The sequence below is a fragment of the Astatotilapia calliptera genome, chromosome 2 (assembly GCF_964374335.1).
Source record: "Astatotilapia calliptera chromosome 2, fAstCal68.1, whole genome shotgun sequence".
Lineage (NCBI taxonomy): Eukaryota > Metazoa > Chordata > Actinopteri > Cichliformes > Cichlidae > Astatotilapia > Astatotilapia calliptera.
In genome coordinates, this window is record NC_137423.1 from 11,108,161 (window position 1) to 11,123,199 (window position 15,039).

The following is a 15,039-nucleotide window of genomic DNA, read 5'->3' on the forward strand; positions in this document are numbered from 1 at the left end:
TACTTTGGAGTCTTCCCGTATATGTGAGTCAAAGAGGGGAATGTATGGAGGATCAAAGTGGCCAAAATTAAAAAGTTTAAAAAAATGTACATATAGATATTTATATACAGTGTAGGTGTTAATAAATTTAGTAACACTATGTAAATTTAAAAAAAAAATTCCCTATTTTCTGTTTTTATAGTTAATAAAAGTAGACAAAGGAACAGCAAGCAATAACAAAATGAAAAAGCAGATTAACAGAAAGGAGTAGCTAATGAATGATAGGCACTGAGGTTATTATACTACAGTAACTTTCTGACTAACTAGGCAACTTGTTTACCAAAAAACGTAACCTTCATGGCTGAGGTAATGATTCTGAGCAACTTTTGGATTAATTCCGACAATGATATTGAGTTTGGTCATGATCGAAAGACTATAAAATTGTTATTTTGCGCTGGTTTTGATTTCAGCCCTGACTTTGGACTGGTTTTGGTCATGACTGAGATTTTAAAGTGGGATAGACTAATTGATTTTGGACTGTGAGGGTTTGGCTTTAACAGAAGTTTGTTTTCGATTTGGTTTTGAACCAGGTCATTTTGAGTTGGGTTTGGATTGTCGAGAATATTTTTAGCTGTTTTTAAACATTTTGAGTGAGCTGATACATTACTTACACGTATCGGAGAATCCTTCATTTTAGCGACTGCTGTGCAGGAACCTTCAGAAGAAGCACATTTGATTGATTGCTGATGGTTGCAACTTTAACACCACATTTTTCATAGACTTGCTCTTGGAGTCATTTTGCAGCAGTTCAGCTTGCAGCCTGTCAAAGCTGAGAGAACAACAATCAGCTTTCTTCTAACACAGTATAATAATAGTTCACATTTGGTGAGAATTGCACAGAGAGCCTCTGAAGGAAACAAAACTGACTGGGCTGTTGGTACAGAAACCTCTTGCCAGCACAAGACAGTCGGTGTGAGTTTAAAGCGTTGGTTTAAAAGTTGTAATCGTAAGCATATGCACCACAATCTGTTCTGTTATTTATTGGTACGCTAATCACAGAGCACAGCAACATTTCTCTCCCTCTCCCTCCTCTCTGCCTGCACGAGGAGCTCATCTGAATCTGGAAGGATTTCACAAGTAATAATTCATAGGCTAATCTCACTCCATGACTCTAATTAACGCATCATTAAAAGCATAATTCAGATAATTATAATTTCTCACTTTTTAAATGAGAGATGAGGAAGAAGGGGAAGGGTGTCTGAGGAGCCAATTTAGTGAGTGAAACAGATTCTGAGGCAGCGCAGAGCCGAGCCGGTGGGTGGGTGGAGAGAGAAACACAGCAAGACAGAAAAAAATAACGACTGAAACAACAACCAGACGCCTGCAGCTTCACACAAAACATAAACATTAAAGTCAACGTGAAGGACGAGCCTGCATCAAGTAAAGCATGTTCAAGATCCGGCTTGGCGTTTTCATCCAGGAACGCCACATTTATATGCCGCTCCAGAGGGTTTAGTGACCCGTAACTGTGGTTGATACGTTTCACGTGGTCCACAATGTTGACAAACTACAGGAACAATGAAGGCCAAAACAGTGGAGACAATAGGCTGGTTCTGGATTCAGGCTTGGGTTTGGACTGGTTTTAGACTGGCATGGCTTTGGTTTAAGATGGTTTTGTAACTTTGTTAAGGCAGATTTTGGACTGGTTTAGGATGGCGTGTTAGTTTTGTACTGAGTTGAGCACAAAAACAAATTTTTTTTAGCCGGGTACTGGGCTTGGTTTTAGACTTGGTCCGTTTTTAGTTTTAGTCTTAGTTTTGGACATTTCTAGATTTCCACCATCTTTTAGAACAGCTGATTGAGATTAAACTAGCCATGAGAATTACATGAAGTGGTTTCTTATGTGTTTGCCTTTGGTACCACGAAATGAATTATTCATTATCACACTTATAAACACAAATGATGACTCACTCCTGTAAACTGTTAATGCACTGATTATGATGACAGTTAGCCTCTTGCTGCCTTCAGGCTAATGTAGATGCCTGCATGGAGGTGAAGTGCAACGAAACATTTTCAGGTGTGCAGGGTGATGTCATCAGGAGGCGGAGCATTTCATTAGATGTTCTGTTTTTCCGACGGCCCGGCAGATGTTCTCAATTTCTGGCGAGTGTCCAAATTAATTATCCCACCTTCAAACACACCTCAGCTTTCCTGTCAGAGGCGTGAACAAGGTAAGCATTTCTCCCTCTTCCATATTTCCAAAGGAAGTCCAAAACACCTTTAAAGAACCTGTTAAAAACGCAGCAGCAACACTGCTTCTGGGTTTTGGACCTTAATAAAACCAACTAAGAGAAATATTCAAACACTTAAATATTTGGAAGTGTTGATATAACACTGTTGATGTAAAAATATTCAGAATATGACAGAGCTGTGGTTTCCACTTAAAGACTAATGTGAACTGTGGGAGCACAGGTGAACTACAGTCTTTATATTTTCCTTGTAGCTCCGGGTCAAACAGAAGACCACTCGTTTTTGTTTCAGAGATTTAAGTTTCTGGTATTTTCTTCATAGAATAACCCCTGAGTCCTGCTTCATCACGGAATACAAAGACACCTTCACATTAAATGTTAGCAGGCCACCAATTTCCTTCTCACATTCATTCAACTTCCAGCAGGCTGCTCACATATTAAAAAAAATCAAAAAGCGGCAACAGTGGATATGGTGAAAGCTTTGTGCGGATTAAAGAAGACTGAGAGGCTAACAGGATCTCCTCTCGTCCCTCCTGACTCGCACTGACGGCTGTTCAGAAATCATATTTTAATACAAATGGCCTTATCATTATTTTCACATCAGGAAATACTTTAGTATCTCAGGGAAGCACAACAATTTACACTCTATAGTGGGTTTTATAATCACACAATAATAAGTTTTTTATTAATTCAATTCAATTCAATTTTATTTATATAGCGCCAAATCACAACAAAAGTCGCCTCAAGGCGCTTCATAGATACAGAGAAAAACCCAACAATCATATGACCCCCTATGAGCAAGCACTTTGGCGACAGTGGGAAGGAAAAACTCCCTTTTAACAGGAAGAAACCTCCGGCAGAACCAGGCTCAGGGAGGGGCGGCCATCTGCTGCGACCGGTTGGGGTGAGAGAAGGAAGACAGGATAAAGACATGCTGTGGAAGAGAGACAGAGGTTAATAACAGATATGATTCAATGCAGAGAGGTCTATTAATACATAGTGAGTGAGAAAGGTGACTGGAAAGGAAAAACTCAATGCATCATGGGAATCCCCCGGCAGCCTACATCTATTGCAGCATAACAAAGGGAGGATTCAGGGTCACCTGGTCCAGCCCTAACTATATGCTTTAGAAAAAAGGAAAGTTTTAAGCCTAATCTTAAAAGTAGAGATAGTGTCTGTCTCCCGAATCCAAACTGGAAGCTGGTTCTACAGAAGAGGGGCCTGAAAACTGAAGGCTCTCCCTCCCATTCTACTTTTAAATACTCTAGGAACAACAAGTAGGCCTGCAGAGCGAGAGCGGAGCGCTCTAATAGGGTGATATGGTACTACAAGGTCATTAAGATAAGATGGGGCCTGATTATTTAAGACCTTGTATGTGAGGAGCAGGATTTTGAATTCAATTCTGGATTTAACAGGAAGCCAATGAAGGGAAGCCAAAACAGGAGAAATATGCTCTCTCTTTCTAGTCCCTGTCAGGACTCTTGCTGCAGCATTTTGGATTAGCTGAAGGCTTTTCAGTGAGTTTTTTGGACATCCTGATAATAATGAATTACAGTAGTCCAGCCTGGAAGTAATAAATGCATGAACTAGTTTTTCCGCGTCACTCTGAGACAGGATATTTCTAATTTTAGAGATGTTGCGCAAATGGAAGAAAGCAGTCTTACATATTTGTTTAATATGTGCGTTGAAGGACATGTCCTGGTCAAAAATGACTCCAAGGTTCCTCACCGCGTTACTGGAGGCCAAGGTAATGCCATCCAGAGTAAGAATCTGATTAGATACCATATTTCTAAGATTTTCAGGGCCGAGTACAATAACCTCAGTTTTATCTGAATTAAGAAGCAGAAAGTTAGCGGCCATCCAGGTCTTTATGTCTTTAAGACATTCCTGCAGTTTAACTAATTGGTGTGTGTTATCTGGCTTCATGGACAGATAGAGCTGGGTGTCATCTGCATAGCAGTGAAAATGTATGCTATGTCTTCTAATGATACTGCCTAAGGGAAGCATGTATAATGTAAACAGAATTGGTCCTAGCACTGAACCCTGTGGAACTCCATAATTAACCTCAGTGTGTGAAGAGGACTCTCCATTTACATGCACGAATTGGAGTCTATTAGATAGATATGATACAAACCACTGCAGCGCAGTACTTGTAATACCTACAGCATGTTCTAATCGCTCTAATAGGATATTATGATCAACAGTATCGAACGCTGCACTGAGGTCTAGCAGGACAAGCACAGAGATGAGTCCACTGTCAGAGGCCATAAGAAGATCATTTGTAACCTTCACTAAAGCTGTTTCTGTGCTGTGCTGAGCTCTGAAACCTGACTGAAACTCTTCAAATAAACCATTCCTCTGCAGATGATCTGTTAGCTGTTTGACAACTACTCTTTCAAGGATTTTTGATATGAAAGGAAGGTTGGAGATTGGCCTATAATTAGCTAAGACTGCTGGGTCTAGAGATGGCTTTTTGAGTAAAGGTTTAACTACAGCCAGCTTGAAGGCCTGTGGTACATAGCCGATTATTAGAGATAGGTTGATCATATTTAAGATCGAAGAATTAATTAATGGCAGGACTTCTTTGAGCAGTTTTGTAGGAATGGGGTCTAAAAGACACGTTGATGGTTTGGAGGAAGTAATTATTGAAGTTAACTCAGAAAGATCAATTGGAGAAAAAGAGTCTAACTTAATATCAATGGTACTAAGAGTAGCTGTAGATAATATTACATCTGTGGGATGATTATTGGTAATTTTTTCTCTAATGATAAAAATTTTATTTGTGAAGAAGTTCATGAAGTCATTACTAGTTAACGTTAAAGGGATGGTTGGCTCAAAAGAGCTCTGACTTTTTGTCAGCCTGGCTACAGTGCTGAAGAGAAACCTAGGGTTGTTCTTATTTTCTTCAATCAGTGATGAATAGTAAGATGTTCTGGCTTTGCGGAGGGCTTTCTTATAAAGCAGCAAACTATTTCTCCAGGCTAAATGATGATCCTCTAGATTTGTGACACGCCATTTCCTCTCCAGATTACGAGTCATCTGCTTTAGGGTACGTGTTTCAGAATTATACCACGGAGTCAGGTACTTCTGATTTGAGGCCTTAGTTTTCACAGGAGCTACAGTATCCAGAGTCGTACGTAGTGAGGAGGTGAAATTATTAACAAGATAATCGACCTCTGTTGGGGTAGCGTTCAGATAGCTGCTTTGCTCTGTGTTGGTACAGGGCATTGGAGATGATAACAGTGGGTGGATTATATTCTTAAACTTAGTTACAGTGCTTTCAGAAAGACATCTACTTTGATAAAGTCTACTCTTCACCGCTGTGTAATCAATTATTGTAAAAGTAAATGTTATCAGGAAATGATCAGACAGGAGAGGGTTTTCAGGAAACACTGTTAAATGTTCAGGTTCGATGCCATATGTTAAAACAAGATCTAGAGTGTGATTAAAGTGGTGGGTGGGTTCTTTTACATTTTGAGAGAAACCAATTGAGTCTAATAACAGATTAAATGCCATGTTGAGGCTGTCATTTTTAGCATCTACATGGATGTTAAAATCACCCACAATAATTATTTTATCTGAGCTCAGAACTAAATCAGATAAAAGGTCTGAGAAATCAGACAGAAACTCTGTGTAAGGCCCAGGTGGACGATAGATGATAACAAGTAAGACTGGTTTCTGAGTTTCACTGCTGGGGTGGACAATGTTAAGCATCAGGCTTTCAAATGAATTAAAAGTCTGTCTTGGTCTTTCATTAATTAATAGGCTGGTGTGAAAAATTGCTGCCACACCGCCCCCTCGGCCTGTGCTTCGAGATTTCTGGTAGTTAGAATGGCTCGGGGGTGTTGATTCATTTAAACTAACATAATCATCCTGCTGCAACCAGGTTTCTGTAAGGCAGAGTAAATCAATTTGTTGATCAATTATTAAGTCATGTACTAACAGAGACTTGGAGGAGAGAGACCTAATATTTAATAATCCACATTTCACTGTTTTACTCTTTGGTTCAGATGTGGATACTTTATTGTTCTTTCTTTGTGATTGTTTATGTTTAAGTTGTTTGTTGCTGGTTTTTAGTTTGTTTTTTGTCTGTTTGGGAGCTGACACAGTCTCTATGGAGATGGGTTTTTGGGGGGGTAGCAGGAGGAGAGAGTTACTTAGTAACATCCAATTAAAATCCCGGATTTCATCAAAACTTAAACACAGACTTCTCTGATGGTCTGTTAGTGCAAATAACTGCACATCAGCCATATTATTGGTCTCCTTAAAAATGTCCCCAAAATGCTCCAAACACAGTACAAACACGGTCCAATTACCTGTGGTGAAGCCTAGCAGAGAGCTAGCAGCTACAACCGCCTGTGTCACCATCCCCTTGTCAGTCAAAGAGGGCACACCCCTTATAATAACTTTAAGCCTGAATACCTGAATTTAAACACTTGAGTTGTGTTATGAATGTGAAAGCCATCTATAGAGACCAAAAGAGTGTTTGTATCAGGCTGTAAACGTGTTTATTTCTACTGTAAGGCTGGACATGTAAACATGGGATTTTATGGGGACTGACTCACTGTTAGCTTTAAAAACAGTGCTTGTAGGAATGGGTGTAATGGGTCAATAAGGAAGTGGTAAAATCTGCTTTGAGGGAATAGACAGAGTAGAGAAGCCCTATATAAAAATCAGCTCATTTACTGCTTGAGGCCCTGGTGGACATTAGAGGAACAGCAGGTTGATATACTGCAGTATCTGAATATCCACATCACCGTGTGCCAGAGAGCGTTTTCCAATAAGATGCTAATTCAAACTTTTCAAGTGGACCTTTTGTTTTTATTTATTTCCTGTCATATGTTTCCTGTTCCAGTGGCAGACGATCGTACTAAAGTCTCAGATAACGAGTGTATGTTCGCTAAGCCCAGTGTGCCAAAAGCTCAGGCTGCAAACTGCTCAAAACACTCAGTGTATCACAGTTTTTTTGTATGATGTTAAAGAAAGGGAATATCCCTCTAAGCTTTATATGGTCATTTCACAAGCCCCGCCTCCTATTCAAACATGCCAATCAGATAAAAAGTGGACATAATAGGGGGAGGAGCTAAAATAGATCACTTTTAATATCCCTGCTAAAAAAACAATTAGCTTTGCATAACAAACACAAACAGATTCAGGTAAACCCAACACTGACCAGCACAATAATAATAATAATGGATACTTTATTGATCCCCATAGGGAAATTACTTGTTTTTCTCTGCATTTGACCCATTCACTCAGTGAAGCAGTGGGCAGCCCACTAAGCAGGCGCCCGGGGAGCAGTGTGTAGGGACGGTACCTTGCTCAGGGGTACCTCAGGGTAGCCGTTAAGTGGATTCAAACCGCCGACCTTCCGATCATGGGGCGACCACTTTACCTACTGAGCTATCCCTGCCCCACAATACAACTTGCACACAGCAGCATGTTACGTCAGGTATTACCTGTTCAGGTGATACATGCCATGTAATATCACAAAGAACAGTGAACCTGAACACAATCATTCAGGCTTCCAGGAGGCTGCTGAAACTTTCACCTGTCTCTCTTTGAGAATTCAAAATTATTTACTTCTCACACGGTTAATAATGAATGTGATAAAATATGCACATACCCTCTGAAAACCCTACCTGAACCACACACACACACACACACACACACACACACACACACACACACACACACACACACACACACACACACACACACACACACACACACACACACACACACACACAGGTGTGTGTGTGTGTGTGTGTGTGTGTGTGGTAGTTTGAGACCAGCAGTCGTCCTCATTAGGAGCTCGGGATTGTTTGTGCCTTCTCACCTGTCTGAGAGCTGGAGGTGTCAGCTCCGTCGCCTCAGGTGTAGAGATGATGTCACCTTCCCTCCCCGACTTTCCTCTAACAACAGAGGAACTGCACAACCATCGTTGCTGCCGCCGCCGCACGCTGTGATTCACACACGTACACCCGCTCAGATACCTGAAGTCTGCAGGAGAAAAAAGATGGAGGAACTTCACACTCAGGCTGAGAAAAGCTGTTTTTTTATCGCTCATTGTTTAGTTTTACGGGAGGAGTTGTTATCAGAAAGCATCACAAAGATGGGAATGAGAGTCTGATGACAGAGGGTCTCTGGCTCTAACGCAGCGGCGTCCTTAAGAGTTCAGGATTATAAAGTCAAATGATTTAAGCTGCAGCAGGATGTGGACAGGCATCATATCACAACAATGGTTAGCCATTAGCACACTGATGGCCTCCTTCTGCCATGTTTCATAAAGTGATGTGATTGGCTGAGAGCTTGAAAAGTGAACTTTTATCAGTTGCTTTAGCACGAGCAAAGCAAATTAGCAGACCCACAGTTCATTTGGGCCAAACATGAGACCTCAGCTTTATTAAGTTGACTTTTGGCTGTGGTAATGTTAGCTAAGCACCAACCAAACGTGCTCAGATTAATTAAACTACTAACAGGAGGCCTGAAAAAGAGGTGAGGCAGCTTAAGTTGTACCTAAACACACCATATTACTCGTGTCTTTTTTACAGAAAATACTGACCTGAGGTCAGTAAATCAAAGCAGCAAGAGAGGCGTAGAAGAGAGGTGCAGGGGTGGAGCGGGTAGAAATGAGTGTCGGGGTGATTTATGACTGAAGGAGTGCAAGCAAGTGAAACAAGAGTGAAAGAGAAAGTTTACAGGATGTTAGTGAGACCTGCTGTGATGAGACAAAAAGACAGGAGGCTGAGCTGAAGATGTTCTGATCTCATTGGGATGAGCGGAGGACAGGGTGAGAAACTTCAGAGGGACAGCTCAGAGTCAGAGAGGATCTGATGGTCTGGACATGTGCAGAGGAGAGAGGGTGGGTATGTTGGACAAAGGATGATAAAGATGGAACTGCCAAGCAGGAAAAAAAGAGGAGGACCTCGGAGAAGATTCATGGATGTAGTAAAGGAGGACATGTAGAGGGTTGGTGTGAAGAACAGGATGGTGGGATAGGAGATGGGAGCAGATGGTCCTCTGTGACGACCCCTGGAGGGAGCAACTGGAAGAAGACGACATCCAGAAAGTTCTCTAACAGAAGATTAACAGCGTTCAGTATGACGTACATAAATATGATTGCAGGCTGTTGGATTAACATAAAACTCCACAGAAAAATGCTGTTACTGTGAAAGATGTTGGAGACTGTGGTCAGAGTGGCCAATATCTCCAACCCAAACCACGACCAACTGAGGGCTTCACCAAACTCTATTTAGAGTCGGCTTCCTGTAGTCGTCGAAGTTTTCAGGTGGTGAGATTAACAGATGTGTTTGTCTGTCATTTCAGACTCCTGTCTCAAGTCCACTTCCTTGTTTGAAGTGATGAACTTCTTGATCAAACAGGAAGTACATCACTGTTTGAATTTCTTTATTATGTGACTTTTTACCTGTTGAGTCATAAAACCTGTCAGACCTGAGAAAAGTTCCCACCTGACGCCACCTAAAAAACACATTAGCTTTGTCCTATAACCAATGGTGAGTACCAGCATCATGGGAAATATCATGGTTTCAATATTCTCCTCCTATTTAGGAACAGTTCAACACTGGTGCAGATTTTCTGATAATTCACTGGAGAAAAAACAGATTTTGAAAGATCCCCATTTGACCTACATTTGGCATCAGCCTCATCTTTTAGATGTGAGTATTTCTGGATGTTTTCCAGGTGAGTCCATCCGGCCCGGAGACTTCTCCCACATGGCAACAACGGTTTGTCCAAATGCGGTTCATATTTGCAGTTTCCATTGGGGAACATTTGGTTCTGTCTGGTGTTCTTGACTCAGCCACAAGTCCACCTTATATGAGGCAGATGTCAGGTGTGTGGTGGTATTCGGATTATATCTGGCCCACAAAAAAGGCCCATAACCCATATTAGACCGAGCTCTGGGCCACATTTGGCTCCCACAACATTTTTCACTCTTGAAATTGAGCCAGAAGTAACATAAGTGGCCCAGATTAGACAACTGTGCCCAAATGTGTCCACGATCTGAGCCGACTAGAGCCAGAGCACACTCGCCTCGAGGCGACTGCTGTTGTGATTAAAATTTATTTTAGTTATAAATTTGATTTGGTCTGGACCTGGTAAAGACCTCAATAAACTAAACTCTCAATAAAACACCATAACAGCAAAAACATTTAAATAAGGTAATATTTAAAAAGCTGAGTATAATAAAAATATTTTATATTTTATGTATTTTATAAAAATTCTAAAAATTTTGTGGTGGTCTCACAGCAAAATGTGAAAAACTGCAAAACAACAAGCTCGTGATTGTGTCACAAAGTGCCGTGAAGCTGCGTTGAAACTGGTGAAACCAGCTGGTACTTTTTTGTTTTACTCAATTAGAATCTGTGCAAAACTCTGAAAAAATGTAATTTTATTTTATTCTTTCCTCTCAGAATTATAAACGTCTAATGATCCCCGAGCTCTTCGGCTCAATTAGATGTTAACTCAGCATGTAAGCTGTCAGACTGCAACTCCACACTTTTCCCTGAAGTATTTCAGTATTTCTTCACAGTCAGAGGTATTCGCACTATATGAAAAGGAATTAATGGAGCAAAAGCACTCATGTAGTGAAACACAACGGTGCAGTTTACACAGAGAAAGTATTTATTCTTTTTAATAAATGCCAGATTACTGTGCAATCATGACTAGTCAGAGGCTTTCCTTCCAAATGAAATGTAACGGGGACATTCGTGCCGCTGATTTCCATCTTCCTCCCTCCTCTGAAGCCTCCAGTAGCTGAAGTGTTTCTGCATTTGGCTGCTGGCTGCTGAAGGCCTGGAGCTGCAGATGGCCGCCTCGTGCCCAGTCCGAAATTTTCCACACAAGATGGCTGGACCGGCTCCCGCTCGCCAACGGCATGCCTGCTGCAAACACAATGACGAACGTCCAGTCACGAAAGAACGGCGTACAAAGCCCGATCTGAGCGAACCGGGCATCGAGTTGACCTTTAACCCTCCACCTGCTGTAGAAGCCGGAGACGCGCTGACGGAGACTTTCTTCATCTGCTGCTGAATATCTCCTAAAATAGATGGACGGAAAGCACAGGAAGCTCATAAATAACTGTTTGTCAGGGTATTTTAAGTAAACTGTGGTGATGAATCATTTTACCTCTTTACCATTTATCTAAAGAAGAGACAGAAGGAAGATAAATTTTGCTTCCTTTTGCACCAGTTTGTTTTTAACTTTCTCCACCAAATGTCTTTTTAAAAGCACAATTATCCATTATAATTTCCTGCCATCGATTGTAAGTGTAGGTGTCCTTTTTGTTTTCCAATCATTTTTCATTTCTTGGACGCGCACATTTCAATTGTTCCTCGGCGTTTGGAGGGATAATTTGCGCCCCCTCCTCTCATGGTGGGTGTCTGAGGTCTGACCCGAACAGACGACGGCGGTGAGAGCCCAGCTTCATCCCAGATGATGTGGTCGGACGTGGGAAGCGGACGAGGCCTGAGGACACTGGCGGCGGTGGGAGTTTGGCCCGGTTGAGCCTCACGTTGCCGTGTGGGCGTTGGTCTGGATTTGGTCTTCCGTTTGGATGTTTGAGGCGGAGAGCAGAGGTTTGGAGATAGATCAGGGATCAGTCGAGGTCAGCGTGAGCTGTTTGTAGGCTGAAGCCTCTGTGTGGGCGTCCCAGCCAATCGGTGGCTGCTTTCAGATTGTCTGAACCAGTTTTAGGGAGCTGAGCTTCAGCTCTGCTTCTTTTCTTGGGGATGGACTGCATTGTTTTCTGGATGCAAATAAAGCCCAGCTAAAAATCCTCTTATCACCCGTCCTGTGAATGATTGAGAGTTAATATTTCATTAAAAACTAAAAAATATTTTGGTAAAATCAAACAGAAGAGCTTGATAAGAACAGGTTTGTGGAACAGGAAAGGTTGTGATAAAAGAGAGAATGTAGCTGCTAGCTGTCTGCTAGGCTTCACCTCAGCTAATCGTCCTAAACTGGCCTTTGGACTGTGTTTGTGCTGTTGGATTCTTTTTAATGCAGTTAATTAGGGATGGGTACCAGTATCCGTTGCCATGATGGCACCGGTTCTGACATAAACGGTAGTAACCAGACCGAAAAGCAGCGCACATTTCGGTGCTTTATTACGGTGCTTTTTTCCCCTGAGATGTCATATACCTTGGATTCTAGCCAATCATTTTACCTTTGCAAGGATAGTAGGCAGGCCCAGGTACGTACGTTCTTTTAGAGCAGAGCTACAGATTAAAAGTGCCCAAGGCGAAGCGGTCAAAAGTCTGGCTGTACTTCACAGAAAAAGATGCAAACTCAGCAGCCTGCAACAAGTGATTTAAGGTGATACTGTGCAAAGGAGGTAACACCTCGAATCTGACGACAAACCTGGCGACGCATAGCGTTTTTTTTAAAAGCGGAGAAATGCACCGAGTTAACAACATCCCCCAAGAACCCAAAGAGTAGAGTCCTGGCCCCTAGCCCTGCCAGTGTAGCAGAAATGATGACGGATGATGACGGCAGCAGCAGCCGTTCTTCTCTGTGTGAGTAGCTTAATGTTGCTTGTGTGTAATTTACATTGAGTACGCTATCCACATTATTAAATTAATGCATGTAAGGTGAACTAGCAAACACCGTTGTAGTTACACTCAACAAAAATATAAACGCAACACCTTTGTTACTGCTCCCATTCCCCATGGGATGGACGTAGAGACCTAGAATTCATTCCAGATACATAATATAACCATCCCTCCCAAACAGTGGTCACAAATCAGTCCAAATGTGTGGTAGTGGGCACATCTGCTATATTGAGATAATCCATCCCACCTCACAGGTGTGCCACATCAGGATGCTGATCTGACATCATGAGTAGTGCACAGGTGTACCTCAGACTGCCCACAACAAAAGGCCACCCTGGAATGTGCAGTTTTTTGCGCTATTGGGGGTCTGGGGACCCAGAACCGGTCAGTATCTGGTGTGACCACTATTTGCCTCATGCAGTGCAACACATCGTCGCATGGAGTCTATCAGATTGTCAATTGAATAAACCCTATTATAAACTGAATTATCGTCATTACAAACGTGTGTTAAATCTGATTTAGCGATAGTCGAGTGTGTTTATGCTTGTCTGTGAGGAGAGGATTGTTGGAATAGTGATGATGATGTGCGCTATCACTGTCAATTGTCAGTAAACACTTCATCTGGCTGATGAATCTACACGTGAGATATTACAAAGTCTGCATTATTAACTCTGTAATTAGACGCCATTCTTCTTATTTTACGGCGCTGTTGCTCAATCGGGGGACGCTCTCTGTTGAGGAGAAAAGCATGAATTTCTTTGTATACGGATTATCCATTGTTTAAATGTCCCGGGCAGTCGAAAAGAAGGCAGAGCTGTTGAGAAATGCTAGGAGCTAACTGGGCGCTAACCGCATCATTCAAATATATTGAATGTCGCAAAGAGAGGAAGTGACGTAAGATTTGCGCATGCGGGGTACCGATCGGGTTTCCGGTACGGATCGGGTAGTGACACTGACCTCGAACTGATTTTATGTGGTACACGGCACTCAAAAGTCTGCCAAAATTTTTTTAGTACAACTTAATCTGGGTCCAAAACTCTGTCTGCTTCAGGTCCCAAAGTCAAACGAACACTGTGGCATCACTGAGAGTTAAAAACTGTCTGAATTCTTTCATCTTTAATAAAATGATCAGCGTTGCTGCTTTACCAGGTGTAAAAATTACGTTCAACATCCAGGCATCCATGAAAAGAGAATTTATTAAATTTAATGGAGTTAGAAGTTAGCAGGAAATTAGCAGGAAGTTAGCTCGCTAGTTTCACTAGTTACCTAAACATGATATAGCATGTTCTGATTTCTGAAAAATAAAAATGTACAGCTCTGCTATCACTTCCAACATAAATGAAGACAGAAAAGTAAACAGTAGTGACTTTTGTAGGGTTATTGAAGTTGGGCTAGCTGGTATTGTTAGGAGGTGGTGGGTAGGTGTATTGTTGTTGTTTGGGTTTTGTTTTCCTTTTTGGTTATAGGTAGGCGAGGCGAGGCTTGATGGCATTCCAACACACCTGCGACGCATCGGACGTCATCAGTGAGCGCTCTTAGGGAGCAGAGTCACGGACGTCTGGTGTCGGAGTATTGTCGCTGTCACAAGTGGTAACTAGTCAGCACAGGCTGCATCTGTTGATTTTACGCTGTGGAGCTGTATGTTTTAAAGGATCCACGTTTTGCCTACTTTTCTTTGTCTTAGCCTGTTCCATCGCCTGCCCGCCTACCTAGGATTTTGTGTTGACTATTGTGGATCCGCGACGGAGTGCTACGTACCATCAGGCGGCGTTCACCGCAGCGGCTGTGGTTTGGGTGGTCAAGTAAGCTCTCCAACTCTCTCCGTCCACTTGTGTTTAACGTTCGGCTATCAACGGTATGTCATAAGCCCTGTTTTGTTCCCTGTTGTCAGGTAGCTCCGGTGCGTCTGCTTGCCTACCTGCATGCTTCGGCTCCGTCTCATCGCCTGGCACATTTTTATTTATCACTGTATATAGCCCCTTCCCTTGTAAATATTCCCCCTTACTCGTGTATATAAAAACTTGCATCACTAACTATTCTGCGTCCGTGTGTGTTTCTGCCACGTAATCCATCTGTGTAATCCAGCCCACCTAACAGGTATATAATGATGTGCTACGTGATCGCTAGCGACACAGCTATATTAGCATAACATAAACAGTGAAGCTGTAGGATGAATGCTAACCTTTTTCCACTTGATAAAAGTTAACGTGAGAGTTCCCGATGGTTAGGGACAAATG

At 42.1% G+C, this 15,039-nt stretch overlaps 1 long non-coding RNA gene across 1 annotated transcript; it reads left to right on the forward strand.

Moving 5' to 3' along the window:
• Positions 1-11,754: 11,754 nt before the first annotated feature.
• LOC113028874 (uncharacterized) lies at positions 11,755-14,834 on the forward strand. Its single transcript, XR_003273288.2, has 3 exons — positions 11,755-14,392; positions 14,487-14,604; positions 14,694-14,834. It is a non-coding gene; the product is annotated as an uncharacterized LOC113028874 (long non-coding RNA).
• Positions 14,835-15,039: the final 205 nt, after the last annotated feature.